The sequence below is a fragment of the Pan troglodytes genome, chromosome 3, assembly GCF_028858775.2.
Source record: "Pan troglodytes isolate AG18354 chromosome 3, NHGRI_mPanTro3-v2.0_pri, whole genome shotgun sequence".
Taxonomy (NCBI): Eukaryota; Metazoa; Chordata; class Mammalia; order Primates; family Hominidae; genus Pan; species Pan troglodytes.
Window position 1 is genome coordinate 124,216,559 of NC_072401.2, and position 15,834 is coordinate 124,232,392.

Genomic DNA, 15,834 nt, shown 5'->3' on the forward strand with positions numbered 1-15,834 from the left:
CATTCTTGGTTATAAATGTTGAGGCAGTGCATTTTGGCTGTATAACAGATCCCTTGCTAGTTTCCCTACCTCTTAACTTATTTCTTTGACTAGCCCTTCATTCACACACTGACAGCCTAGTACTCCATTTTATGAGGACACAACAATTTATTTACTCATTTTTATGTTAATGAATTTTTAAGACACTTCCACCTTTTATTTTTATTGTTGTTATAAACAGTGCTCAGTAATATTCTTATTCATTTTCTTTTGTATATTGGTAAGAGTTTCTGAAGGCTATATGTATCTAGAAGAAGTTGTTATTGTTATTGGACATGTACGCTTCAACATTACTAGATAGTTTGAAATTGCTTTTTTTGTGTGTCATTAATTTTTTTTGCTTAATTTGTATCAATTTTTAAAATATTTTGAAGATTGTTCACTCCTTAGCAATTATGTCATTGACATTTTTGATGACTTTTCATCTTATAGACAAAAGTGAACTCTTTCAAATTATATGAGATTAATCTACATCAGAGGTCATAGTCTTTAGACATAATCTGGCCTGCAGTTTATTTTGGTCCAGCTCCCTAGCTAAGAATGAATTTTTCATTTTTAAAGGGATATTAACAAGAAGAATATGTGACAAAGACTTTATGTGGCATATACAGCCCAAAATATTTACTCTCTGGCTCTTTATATTTCGTCTTCTTAGATCCCACAATACGTGGAAAACTGCCTTCAAGTTTATTTACCTCAGTGACGGCTGTGGGTGTAAACATTGTGTCGCTGTTACATAGTCTAACCTGTATCTAAAAATAAGCTTGTAAAATTGATTTGGTATTGTTTCTTTTTCTTCAAAATCCTTAGAAGTATGAGAACATTTTGCCTCAGCATAATTAATGTTTCATTGTTTGTCTTTTTTTAAGTTAAATCTGTTTGGTAGTTGCATTATTTAAAAAATTGAGATATGGAAGTATTGGTGATTAAATTGTAATCATGAAGTCACTCTGTAGTATCTTAAGCTTAACAATAATTTTATTGTGGAAACATGATTGCTTACAGTTTAAGTACCAATGTACAAATAATTGATATACTAATTATAAATAATTACTCATCCAAAACACTGTGCCAAGCAAATCCTTGTTTACTTATGGATACATAATCACTTTGTCTATTTGTGTATTCTTGGTTTGTAGATTTCAGTCAGTGATGTAATGATATTATCTGTCTTAAATGATAGATAATATTTTTAATTATTATTACTCTTCTTTTTTATGATTTTTTATTTATTATTATTATTATTATTATTATTTTTGAGACAGAATCTTGCTCTGTCACCCAGGCTGGAGTGCAGTGGTGCAATCTCAGCTCACTGCAAGCTCCACCTCCCGGGTTCACGCCATTCTTCTGCCTCAGCTTCCCAAGTAGCTGGGATTACAGGTGCCCGCCACCACGCCCAGCTAATTTTTTTTTTTTTTTTTTGTATTTTAAGTAGAGACGGGGTTTCACCGTGTTAGCCAGGATGGTCTCGATCTCCTGACCTCATGATCCACCCACCTCGGCCTCCCAAAGTGCTGGGATTACAAGCGTGAGCCACCACGCCCAGCCTATGATTATTCTTTTCATATATCTGTCTCCTAATTAGCCTCAAATATTGATTTTTAGACTACGTATAATCTATTACTCTGAAACAGTTTTTTGCGGTTTTTTTGTTTGTTTGTTTTTGTTGTTTTTTTGAGACGGAGTTTCGCTCTTGTTGTCTAGGCTGGAGTGCAATGGCGTGATCTCGGCTCACAGCAACCGCTGCCTCCCAGGTTCAAGCGATTCTCCTGCCTGAGTCTCCCAAGCTTGGATTACAGGCATATGCTACTACTCCCAGCTAATTTTGTATTTTTAGTAGAGATGTGGTTTCTCCATGTTGGTCAGGCTGGTCTTGAACTCCTGACCTTAGGTGATCCGCCCACCTCAGCCTCCCAAGGTGCTGGGATTACAGGCGTGATCCACTGCATCTGGCCTGAAACAGTTTTTCAAAAAGATTAATCATCTTGGGTTAAGAGAAAAAAATCAGGCAGAAAGATAAAACTACTTCTGTCATTACTTAAGGATTCCTGTGTTTATGCTATTAGATATCTCCCTCATCTTAATTGAATATGATGCAAGGCAGTGTCCTTGGTGGAAGCTGGATTCTGTCAGTCTGAACTTTGAGATGTTCTTCCTATCCCTTTCTTATTTTTGCTCTTAACTTTTCTACCCTGATTCTTATATCTTCTAACCTACTCATCTGTTACCATATTATCATATTTCAATACTTTTGAAGCAGCATTGTGAAGGTAATTGTCTTATTTCAGGCTGCTATAACAAAATACCATAGACTGGGTGGTTTAAACAACAGAAATCTATTTCTCACAATCCTGGAGGCTGGGAAGTCCAAGATCAAAGTGCTGGCAGATGTGGTGTCTTCTTGGGGTTTGCTGCCTGGCTTTCATGTGGTCATCTTGACATAGCCTCACATAGTGGAAAGCAGAGAGAGAGAGAGAGAGAGATATCAAGCTCTCCTGTCTCTTCTTATAAGGACACTAATCTCATTCATGAGGGCTCCACCCTCATGAACTAATTACTTCCCAAGGGCCCTGTCTTCTAATATCACATTGTGGATTAGGATTTCAGCATATGAATTTGGGAGGGACAAATTTGGTCCATAGCAGCACCATACAAAAACAGTATTAAAGGTGGTCTCGTTTTCATCAGGCATGTTTCCAACTTGAAAGATTTGTTAATGTCCATAATTTTTGTCTGTTTGCCATTTCTGTTCTTTTCCCTTTTCTCCTCTTTTCTTTTGCATTCAGTGCATTTTGATATTGTATATTATCTCCTCTATTATCTTAATAGCTAAGCCTCTTTATTTTACTTAAAAAAATACTTGCTCAAGCACCTATACTATACATACTTACATTCTGTCTTCAAATAACACTGCACCACTTTATTTATAGTTTAAGTTCTTACATCAATATACTTTTGTTTTCTTGTGCTGTATTCTGTATTTTACCTCTAAATACACAATAAACTTTATATTGTAGAGTTAAAACTTTTAGTCAGTTACCTCTTAAAGAAATTAATTGAAAAAAGAGCTATTCTATATTTATTCATATATTTGCCGTTTCTAACCCTCTTCATTTCTTCGTATAGATCTAGGTTTCCATTTGATATAAATTCCCATCAAGCTTTAGAAATTGTTTTAATATTTCTTGTAGTAGAGATCTACTAGTGACATATCCTCTTAGCTTCTGTTTGTCTGATAATATCTTGTCCTCACCTTTCATTTTTAAGGATATGCCATTCTAGCTTGACAGGTTTTTTCTTGTAGCACTTGTCCTCCATTGTCACTTGGCTTGAATTGTTTCTGACAAGAAGTCAGCAGTAATTCTTTGCTTACAGATATATAATGTGTTCTTATATTCTCATTTCTCTTAAGACTTTCTCTTTCTTATCAGTTTTTAGTAATTTGATAATGATGCATCTTGATGTAGTTTCCTTACTTGGATTTCACTGAGCTTTTTTGGATCTAGTTAATATTTTTAAAAATCAAATTTGCCTATGTTTTTGTCATCTTCTTCCACTTTTTTTTCCTAACTTTTCAATTGTATATATGAGGGGACTTCAAAAAGTTCATGGAAAAATGGAATTAAAAGATAAAAAATATAAACTTTATTTCTCAACATAAGGTCCATCAAGTTCAAGATACTTTTGTAAGTGATGATACCAGTCATTTAGTCTATCCCTAAAGAACTGAGTGTCCTGGGAAATTAATCATATCAGTGTTATATTTTTTACATTAGTAACTGAATAAAAATGGGTGCCCTTTAAAAATTTTTAAAGATTAAGAAACAAAAAGAAGTCAGAAGTTGCTAAATCAGGATTGTAAGATAAATGCCTAATGATGTCCCATTGAAATTCCCGTGAAGTTGCCCTTGTTTGATGAGACAAATAAGCATAAGCTTTGTAGTAAAGGAGGACTCTGGTGAAGCTTTCCTAGGCATTTTTGTGCTAAAGCTATTGCTCACTTTCTCAAAACACTTGCAGTCAGCAGATATTATTATTCTTTGGAAAGTCAACAGGCAAAATATCTTGAGCATTCAGAAAAACTGTTGCCATGACCTTTGCTTTTGACCAGTCCATGTTTGCTTTGACTGGACTACTTCTATCTCTTGGTAGCCATTGCTTTGATTGTGCTTTGTCTTCAAGATCTGTAGAGCTGTGTTTCGTTTCCTGTTACAATTCTTTGAAGCAGTACGTCAAAATCTTGATCCCACTTGTTTACAGTTTTGATTGAAAGCTCTGCCCTTGTATGCAGCTGATCTGGGCATAAGGATTTTGGCCCTAATCATGTGGAAAGTTTGCACAACTTTAATTTTTCAGTCAGAATTGTTTAACCTGAACCAATTGCAGTGGCTCTGGTGGTGGCTATTGTTTGTGCTGTTAATCATTTATCTTCTTCAATTAGGGAAAAAGCAAGATGAGTTTTTTCCTTGCAAACTGATGTGGAAGGTCAGCTGCTGGGGGCTTCATCTTCAACATAGTCTTGTTCTTTCAGTTATCCATTTGTAAACTGCTATCTCATTAGGGCATTGTCTCATGAACTTTTCATAAAGCATCAATAGTTTTACCATTTTTCTATCCAAGCTTCACCATAAATTTGCTTCTTCTTGCTTCAATTTTAACAAAATTCATGTGGCTCTGACAGAAACTGTTTTCAAACTGGTATCTTACCCTTAGTGCCTCAAACTAGACTCTGTTCAGACATGTTTTAACAAGTTAGTATGAATTTATTTTGGTGCAAAAATAACTGAAATCCATGCATAATTTTTAAAATAATACATCTTTTACGTGAACTTTTTGAAGACCCCTCATATATTAAACCTCTTAATATTGTTGTTATTAAGGGACCTGTGTCTCTGAGGATGTCATTTTTTTTTTTTTTTTTATCAATCTTTTTTGTTTCTATGCTTACTTTGAATGGTTGTTCTGTCTCCAAATTTACTGATTTTTTTCTTCAGCTTGTAAGCTTATTTAGTGCACTTTAAAATTTCCAATATTATATCTTTTAGCTGTAGAAGCTTCATTTGGTTCTTTTTATGTTTTCTATCTTTTCCTCATAATTTTAATGTTTTCCTTAAAATTCTTTTTTGTCTTCTTCTTTTTTTAAAAATTTCTTTTGGCCAGGTCAATAACTGCATAGTGTTTTCCTGAAAATTTTTGAAAATATTTACGATACCTGTTTTTAAGATCTTGTTTGCCAATTTTATCACTTCTTTTATTTCTGTATCTATTTGTATTGAACTTTTTTTCTCCAATGTTTTTATATTTGGATCAAGTTTTTGTTTCTTCTATTTCTTTAAGATTTCTAAACTTTACAGAAAATTTGCAAGAACAGTCACAAACATTTTTTTCTTCAACCATTTGAATTTAGTTGCTGCCATATGCCCCATCACAGCTGAATACTTCAGTGCGTATTTCTACAAAAAGCAAATTCTCTTACATAACCACAGTGTAACCATAAAATTAGAAATGAGCATTATTATTGTCACTCAAGTTTTGTCAGGGGTCCCAATAATTTCCTTTATGACAAAATAAGTTAGTCCAGAATCATGTGTTGCATTTATTTGTCACATCCGTGAAGATTTCTTCAGTTGGTAACAGTTCCTTCAGTCTTCTTTACTTTAGTGACCTTGACATTTTTGTAGATTACAGGGTAGTTATTGTGAGAAATATCCTTAAATTGAGATTTGCATGACATTCCCTCATGATTAGATTTAGGTTATTCTTAGAAAGAATGCTGCGTTCTTCTCATTGCATTCTATCAGGTGATACTTGATTTTAACTTGTCGTATTTCTAGTGATGTTAACTTTGATTATGGTGGTGTCAGCCAGGCTTCTTCATTGTAAAATTACTCTTTTTCCTGTTAAGTTAATATTTTGTGGGAAGTTATTTTGGGACTATATAAATATCCTGTTTTGGCCGGGCGAGGTGGTTCATGCCTGTAATCCCAGCACTTTGCGGGGCTGAGATGGGTGGGTGACCTGAGGTCAGGAGTTTGAGACCAGCCTGGCCAACATAGCGGAACCCCGTCTCTACTAAAAATACAAAAATTAGCCAGGCGTGGTGACATATACCTGTAATCCCAGCTACCTCAGGAAGCTGAGGCAGGAGGATCACTTGAACCTGGGAAGCAGAGGTTGTAGTGAGTGGAGATCGCACCACTGCACTCCAGCGTGAGTGATAGAGTGAGACTCCATCTCAAAAAAAAAAAAAAGAGAAAGAAAAAGAAATAAATATCCTATTTCTTAATAGATTTTTGATTTTTTAATTTATTTTGTTTTTATGGGATCATAAATTCCTTTCTATTCAGTGGTTTATGATTTCTCAGTATCACTATTTGTATTGTTGTCTCAGTTGCACCAGTTTGGCTAGTAGGCCCTCTTTTAAGTTGTCTTTTGTGTGCTCTTGGCATTAATTAATCGCAGATGGAAAGTCAGTTGTAACTCTGTGCAGCTGTGACATTTTACATAGCTGAGTTAATAAAGTGCTTAGAACAGTTCATGGCACATAGTCAAGGTTCAATATATGTTAGTACTTATGATTGCAATTATACATTTTTTATTTTAATCATTTTGGAGTACAGTATTTTTAATGAGCTACGTATTTATTTTTGTATTTTTTATTGGTGTATCATAGTTGTACATATTTTGCAGGCACATGTGATATTTTGATGTGTATACAATATGTACTGATCAAATCGGGATAATTGGAGTCTTCGTCACCTCAAACATTTAACTTTTCTTGGTTTCGGGAACATTACAATTCTCCTCTTTTAGTTATCTTGAAATATGCAGTAAATTGTTGTTAACTATGATGTCTCTACTGTACTACTGAATACTGGTACTTACTCCTTCTAACTGTGGTTTTGTACCCATTAGCCAATTTTTTTTCATCTCCCTCCTCCTCTCTTCCCTCCTCAGGCTCTGGTAACCACCATTCTACACTTTACCACCATGAGATCCACATTTTTAGCTTGCACATATGAGTGAGAACATAAAGTATTTGTCTTTTCTGTGCCTAGCTTATTGCACTTAACATAATGACCTCTCATTTTATCTGTGTTGCTGCAGATGACAAGATCTCATTTTTTTAATGGCTAAATAATAATTGATGAACACTTAGGTTGACTCCATACCCTGGCTGTTGTAAATAGTGCTACAATAGACATAGGAGTGCAGATATCTCTTTGAAAGACTGCTTTCCTTTCTTTTAGTAGTGGAATTGCTAGATCATATGGTAGTTCTGTTTTTAGTTTTTTGAGGAACCTCCCTACTGCTTTCCGTAAATGGCTATACTAATTTACATTCCCATCCACAGTGTACACATGATTTCCTTTCTCTGCATCTTCTCTAGCATTTCTTATTTTTGTCTTTTTGATAATAACCATTCTTACTTGCATAAGATAAGAGATCATTGTGGTCTTGATTTGCATTTCCATGATGATTATGATGTTGAACATTTTTTCATATACTTATTGGCCATCTTTCTTTTGCCCATTTTTTTTATTGGATTATTTATATTTGCTACTGAGTTGTTTGAATTCCTTTTATTATTCTGGTTATTATTTCTTTGCTGAATAGGTAATTTGCTAATATTTTCTCTCATTCTGTAGATTGTCTCTTCACTTTCTTAATTGTTTCCTTTGCTGTGCAGACACTGTTGAGGTAATTTGTCTTTTTTTTTGCCTTTGTTACCTGTGCTTTTGAGGTCTTGCCCAGACCACTGTTGTATAGCGTTTCCTCAGTGATTTCCCCAAGTTTTCTTCTAGTAGTTTCATAGATTCAGGTCTTATGTTTAAGTGCTTTTTTTTTTTTTCCTTTTGAGACAGGGTCTCACTCTGTCACCCAGGCTGGAGTGCAGTGGTGTGATCTTAGCTTACTTCAGCCTTGAACTCCAGGGTTCAAGCAATCTTCCTTTCTTAGCCTCCTGAGCAGCTAGGAATACAGGTGTGAACCACTACACCTATTTTTTTTAATTATTATTATTGTAGAGGTGGGGTCTTGCTATGTTGCGCAGGCTCAAACTTCTGGCCTCAAGTGATCCTCCCACCTCTGCTTCCTGAGTTGCTGGGATTGCAGGAATGAGTCATGTGCCTAGCCACATTTAAGCCTTTAATACATTTTGAATTGATTTTTGTTTGTGGTGAAAAATGTGGATTTAGTTTCATCCTTCTGCATATGGATATTTACTTTTTCCAGTATCATTTATTAGAGACTGTTCTTTCCCCAGTGTGTGTTCTTGATGCCCTTGTCGAAAATGAGTTGACTGTAATGAATGTGGATTTATTTCTGGGTTCTCTCTTTTGTTTCATTGGTCTGTGTGCCTGTTTTTATGCCAGTACCATGCTGTTTTATTACTGTAGCTTTGTAGTATAATTTAAAATCACTTTGTTTTATGCTTCCAGCTTCGTTCTTTTAGCTCAGGATTGCTTTATCTACTCAGGGTCTTGTGTGGATCCATATGAAATTTAGGATTGCTTTTTCTATTTCTACCAAAGAATGCCCTTGGTATTTTGATAGGGATTGAGTTAAATCTGTAGATGGCTTTGGGTAGTGTAGACATTTTAACAATACTTATTCTAATTCATGAGCATGGGATATCTGTTCATTTTTTATGTGTGTCCTCTTTAGTTGTTTTCATCAATGTTTTATATAGTTTTCCTTGTAGAGATCTTTGACTTCTTTGGTCAAAGAAAATTTATTCCTAGGTTTTTGTTTGTTTGTTTTGAAGTTATTGTAAGTGGAATTGCTTTCTTGAGTTCTTTTTCAGATTAATTGCTATTGGTGTGTAGAAGTGCTACTGATTTTTGTATGTTGATTGTGTATCTGGGAATTTACTAAGTGAGTTCATTAGTTCTAAGAGTTTTTTGGTGGAGTCTTTAGGTTTTTCTACATATGAGATTATGTCATCTGCAAACAAGCACAATTTGACTTCTTCCTTTTCAATTCGAATGCCCTTTATTTCTTTCTCTTCCCTAATTTTGGCCAAGACTTGCAGTATTATGTTGAATAGAAGTGGTGACAGTGGGCATCTTTGCTTTGTTTCAGATCTTGGTGTAAAGGCTTTCCATTTTTCCCTGTTCCATATGATAGTAGCTGTGGGCTTGTCATATATGGCCTTTATCAGATTGAAGTATGTTCCTTCAATACCCTGTTTATTGAAGGTTTTTATCATGAAGGGATGTTGAATTTTACCCAGTTTTTTCAGCATCTGTTGAAATGATCCTATGGTTTTTGTCCTTGATTCTGTTAATGCAGTGTTCAATGTTTATTGATTCGCATATGTTGGTTCATCCTTGCATCCCTGGGATGAATCTCACTTGATTGTGTTGAATGATCTTTTTAATGTATTATTGAGTTTGGTTTGCTAGTATTTTTTGAAGATTTTTAAATCTGTGTTTATCGGGGATATTGATAGTTTTTTTTATTTGTTTTGTCTTTGGTTTTGCTGTCATGGTAATGCTGCCTTCATTGAATAAATTTGAACATATTCTCCCTTCATTTTTTTTGAAATATTAAAAATTAGCAGAATTTATGTTAATTCTTTAAATGTTCTGTAGAATTCAGCAGAGAAGACATCAAATCCTGTGCTTTTCTTTGATGGGAGACTTTTTATTGCTTCAATCTTCTTCTTATTGCTTTTCTGTTTTTTCATGGTTAAGTCTTGGTAAGTTGTGTCCAGGAATTTATTCAATTCTTTTAGATTTTCCCATTTGTTGGAGTATAGTTGTTCATAATAGTTTCTAATGATCCTTTGTATTTCTGTAGTATCAGTTGTAATTTTTTCTTTCTCTTCTCTGATTTTATTTATTTAGGTGTTCTTTTTTTTAGGTAGTCTAGCCAAAGGTTTGTTGATTTTATGGTTTCAAAAATCAGCTTTTCATTTGTTGATCTTTTATTTTTTTAGTCTGAATTTCATTTATTTCTGCTCTTTATTATTTGTTTCCTTGTAGTAATTTTGGGTTTGGTTTGTTCTTGCTTTTCTAGTTCCTTGAAGTACATTATTAGATTGTTTCTTTGAAGTCTTCATATTTCTTTGATTTGGGTGTTTAAGGCTTTAAACTTCCCTCTTAGTACTACTTTTGTGTATCTGTAGATTCTAGTATTTTGTGATTTATTTCACTGTTTCGAGAAATTTTAAATTTTTCTTTTTTTTTTGGTGGACTCATTGGGCATTCAGAAATATGAACTGTACAGAAACTGTACAGTTTCCAAAGTTGTTCTTGTTACTGATTTCTAGTTTTTGTTGTGGTGGTTGCGGTCAAAAAAGATGCTTGATATGATTTTGACTGTTTTGAATTTGTTGAGATTTATTTTGTGGTTAATGTATGGTCTATCCTGGATAATGTGCCATGTGCTGATAACAAGAATGTGTATATTCTGCAGCAGTTAGATGAAATGTTCCATAAATGTCTGTTAGGTCCACTTGGTGTATAGTTTAACTCCAATGTTTGTTTGTTGATTTTTTGCCTGAACTGTTTGTTGCTCAAAGTGGGGCATTGCGGTCCCCTGCAATTATTTTATTGCAGTCATTGCAGTCTGTCTCTCTCTTGAGAGCTATTAATATTTGCTTTATATATTTGGGTGCTCCACTGTTGGGTGCATGTTTTTAATTTTGTTATATCTTCTTGCTGATTTGACTTTTCTAAATCATTATATAATGACTTTCTTTGTCTCTTTTTACAAGTTGTGACTTAAAGTCTGCTTTATCTGATATAAATATAGCTACTCCTGCTTTTTTTTGGTCTCCATTTGCATGGAATATCATTTTCCATTCCTTCACTGTTAGTCTATATGTGCTGTTAGAGGTGAAGAGAGTTTCTTCCAGGCAGCATATAGTTGTGTCTTTTTTTTTTTTTTTTTTTTGGAGATGGAGTCTCGCTCTTTCGCCCTTTCGCCCAGACTGGAGTGCAGTGGCACACTCTCGGCTCACTGCAACCTCTGCCTCCTGGGTTTAAGCGATTCTCCTGCCTCAGCTTTCTGAGTAACTAGGATTACAGGCACCTGCCACCACGCCCAGCTAATTTTTTTTTTTAGTAGAGATGGGGTTTCACCAAGTTGGTCAGGTTGGTCTCAAACTCCTGACCTAGTGATCCATCCCAGCCTCCGAAAGTGCTGGGATTACAGGTGTGAGGGTCTTGTTTTTTAATCCATTCAGCCACTCTTGGTCTTTTTTAACTAGAGAATTTAGTCTATTTACATTCAATTTTAATATTGATAGGCAAGGCCTTACTTTGACCATTTCGATACTTTTTTTTTTTTGGTATTATGTAACTCTTCTTTTCGTTTCCTTCTTTCTTACTGTCTTCTTTTGTGGCTGAGTGATTTTTCTCTGGTAGCATGTTTTAATTTGTTCTTTTTTATTTTTAGTGTATATATTATAGTTTTTAGCTTTGTAATTACCTTGAGTCTTATAAAAATATTATATTAATTATTTCAAACTGGTACCAACTTAACTTTGATTGCAAGATAAGAAACAAATGAAAAGAAAAATTTGTACACCTTAACTTCCTCTCCTCCAACATTTTGAATTTTTGATTTTACAACTTGCTGTTTTTATATTGCCTCTTAACAAATTGTAATTATTTTTAATTGTTTTGTATTTTCTTTTTACTAAAGATATAAGTGATTTAAGAACCATGTTTATCATATTAGTATAACAATCACGTTAATGTTCTTTTCTTTTGGTTTGAAGAACTCTGATTAGCCTTTTTTATAGGACAGGTCTAGTAGTGATAAATTTCCTCAGCTTTTTTTTTTTTTTGGCCTGGGAAAGTCTTTATCTGGCCTTTATTTCTGAAGGATAGTTTTGCTGGGTACACTATTCTTCGTTAAGTTTTTTATTTTCTTTCAGCATTCTGAATAATTTCACTCCCTCCAACCCTAAGGTTCCCACTGAAAATTCTGCTGCCAAGTGTATTGGATCTTCCTTATATGTTATTTGTTTCTTTTCCTTTGCTGCTTTCAGGATCCTTTATCTTTGATCTGTGTGAGTTTAATTATAAATCTTGGGTTGTTTCTTATTTTGGAGAGGGGAAGTTGAGCCTGGTTGGTGACCTTTAACCTTCATGTACCTGGATATTTATATCTTTTCAAGCTTTGGAAAGTTTTTTGTTTTTCTTTGAATAAGCTTTCTACCCCTTTGTCTTTCTCAGTTTTTTTCTTTCATTTCAGTAACCTGAATATTTGTTCTTTTGATGTTGTCTCATAGCTCCCATAAACCGTTCATTTCTTTTCATTCCTTTTGCTTTTTTCTCCTCTGACTGTGTATTTTCAAATAGTTGGGCTTCAAGCTCACTGATTCTTTCTTCCTTTTCATCAGTCCTGCTGTTGATATTCTCTATTCCATTTTTCATTTTGCTCATTGTATTTTCCAGCTCCAGAATTTTTGTTTGATTTTGTTTATGATTTCAATATCTCTGTTAAATTTCCCTAATACATTTCTGAATTGATTCCGTCTGTTTTCTTGAAGTTCATTGAGCTCTCTTAAAACAGGTATTTTGAATTCCTTGTCTGAAAGATCACATATCTCTATCACTTTAGGGTTGGCCTCTGGTGCCTCATGTCCATTTGTTGAGATCATATTACCCAGAATCATCTTGATGCTTGTGAAATTGCAGGCTGTCTGTGCATTGAGGGATTAAGTATTTATTTTACTCTTCACAGTCTTCCTTTGTTTGTGCCTGTCCTTCTTTAGAGACCTTCCAAGAATTCTAAGCCAACTGAGTATTGTGTTTCCTGAGCCTGTGACCACTTCAGCTATCTAAACACTAGGAGACTATTGGGGTTCTCCAGAGGGACAGAACTAATAGGATTATGTGTATATGAAAAGGAGTTTATTAAGGAGAATTGACTCACATGATCACAAGTGAAAGTCCCACAGTTGGCCATCTATAAGCTGAGGAGCAATGAAACCAGTAGTGGCTCAGTTCAAGTCCCAAAGCCTCTAAGGTAGGGAAGCTGACAGTGTAGCCTTCAGTCTGTGGCTGAAGGCCTGAGAGCCAATGGCAAAGCACTGGTGTAGGTCCGAGAGTCCGAAGGGTGAAGAATCTGGAGTTTGATATTCAAGGGCAGGAAGCATCCAGCACAGATGAAAGCCAGAAGACTCAGCAAGCCGGCTTATTTCATCTTCTTCCACCTGCTTTTTCTAGCCACATTGGAAGCAGATTGGATGGTACCCACCCACATTGAGGGTGGGGCTTTGTCGCCCAGTCCACTGACCCAAGTGTTAATCTCCTCCGGCAACATCCTCACAGACACAACCAGAAACAATATTTTGCATCCTTCAGTCCAATCAAATTGACAATTAATATTTACCATCACAGAGACTCTCTGAGCCTAGGCTTGCCACAAATCTCACAGGGTCTCTTTGGTTGATATGGCTTTCTGGCCCAGATGGACCTGGGGTAGACCCAAGGCAGATAATCCGGCTGCGTGGAAATGCTGGCCAGGGATCTGAGTCCAGAAGACTGTCCCAATCACCCAGATGAGTGTGCCTTTCAGCATATTTCCGCACAGGCAGGATGGGCTGCTAACTGCAGTAAGAGAGCCTGGAGTTGAGACTGGGCTGCGTTGGGATCTGCTGTGTGAAGGAGACTGGCCCCGACTTATTTGCTCAGATCAGCATGCATCACTCAGCTGGTCATTGCAAAAGTGCTTGACTGTAACAGGGGGGTCTGGTACTGAGACTGGGCTCCCTTGGAATCTGCTGTGGGATGGAGGTTGGTGTTCTTGTCGCATTGGCTCAGATGGGCATGTGTCTCCCAGCAGGTCCGTACATAGATGGGATAGCTCCCAGACTGCAGCAGGAGGGGCTGGAGCTAAGACTGGGCCCCCTTGGACTCCGCTGTAGGGACGGATTTGGAAAGCTTGTCTTGTTGGCTCAGAGTGGCATGCATCTCCCAGCATGTCTCAGCACAGATAGGATAGTTCCTCTACTGCACTGGGCGGGGCTTAGACTGGGTCTCCTCAGGATATGTTGTGGGATAGAGGCTGGTGAGCGTGTCGGGGAGGATCAGAGTCCCAGGCCATGAGATTTGTGTGAATCTCCTCCTGGTTTCTTGTGTAAGCAACTATAAGCTGGGATCTCAGCTAGGGAGGCCTGGAGCAGTGTCACAGTTCAACTTCCAGGTTCACTACTGAGACCAGTTATCAGTGGGCTGATGAGCTTTTCTGCCAAGGCATTAGTGTGCATGATTTCTCTGAACCCTTTGGCAGATGATTTTGGTTGCAGGCTCAAGGTCAAATGGGGCTATAGTCAAGCCCCTTGAGAGAGAGGGCTACTTCTGGGCTTGAATGCAAAAGCAAGCTCAGTGGAGCAGATCAGTCACTTGGGTGTTAGTGTACCCTCTCAAAGTGACCCTCCTGTGTCTTAGGGTTTCACAATTGTGGATGGATGGATAATTCTTTTTATTGTGGGCATATATGAGCAGGTTACCTTCTATTTCGCCATCTTGGTGGTGTCACTCTATGAACTACATACTTAAGAGAAATTGCTACACAGAATATATTGAGCATCCTTTTTTTTTATGAATTAAGTCATTATCGTGAACATCAAAAATAGTAATGTTACTTTGGGAGGCCGAGGCAGGCAGATGACGAGGTCAGGAGATTGAGACCATCCTGGCTAACACAGTGAAACCCTGTCTCTACTAAAAGTACAAAAAATTAGCCGGGTGTGGTGGCGGGCACCTGTAGTCCCAGCTACTTGGAAGGCTGAGGCAGGAGAATGGTGTGAACCCAGCAGGCGGAGCTTGCAGTGAGCCGAGATAGCGCCACTGCACTCCAGCCTGAGTGATGGTGCAAGACTTCATCTCAAAAAAAAAATTAGTAATGTTAAGTCAAATTTGAATTATTCTACACCCCACTCTCATCTTCACATTTTGCTATCCACAACACATTAATTTTATATTTTTAATTGTTTTTGTGGCTATCTTCTCATTTCCATTGCACTCCTTTGCCTTAAACTTCTTCCTCATTATTTTTCCCCTTTACTATTCTAAGCGTTTTATAACTGTTCTCTCGACTTCTGGACTCTTAATATTCCTCCTAAACATCTTTTATACTGTGGCCAGAATCATCTTTCATTAATACCTCTGTTATCACTTAACTTTCATAAAACCCTTCCTATTGCTTACACGATAAAATCTGAACCCCTGCCTCCCACTTTAAGTAGCTTTATTGATTGCCACAATCTCCCTGCACCCTATGCTTCATGTGTAGTAAATTCTTATATCAGTTCTGTTCAAGTGTATTCATTGTATGTAGTTTAAAAGTCAATGAACTCAGCGTAAAGACCTTAAGAGCTCTTCTACAACAAAGTTCATATAGTAACATCTATTTTGGCTCATCAGAGACCTTTTTGATTTCTTCCTGGGTCTTGATGTATTTCGTATTTTTGAGGGTGTGGAATAAATCAACTGAGGACTCACCTGAAATGTTACTTTCTCTAGGAACATTTCTTGACTCTAAGGAGTTTCTTCTGTATGTTTTGATGGTACCTGTGCATTGCTCTATCATAGTACTTGTCATACAGTATGCTAATTTTCCTTGTAATATGGTGTTTTATATGAAGCCAAATACTGCCCATACCAGTTTGGGATTAGTTAACATTCTGCTAGGGTTTCCCTATGTGTTTCAGTCAGTCAGATTTTTAAAAATTAATATAAATTGTTTAGGAAATACTTAAGTCAGTGTCTTGTTACATCCTCGGAATTGGCTGGACCCATGATCTGCATGGAATAGCATATGAATCTT

At 36.3% G+C, this 15,834-nt stretch overlaps 1 protein-coding gene across 9 annotated transcripts in view; it reads left to right on the forward strand.

Moving 5' to 3' along the window:
* The window catches only part of AFG2A (AFG2 AAA ATPase homolog A), a 389,011-nt gene that overhangs the window by 115,472 nt on the left and 257,705 nt on the right, over window positions 1-15,834 (forward strand). The window lies entirely within an intron of this gene.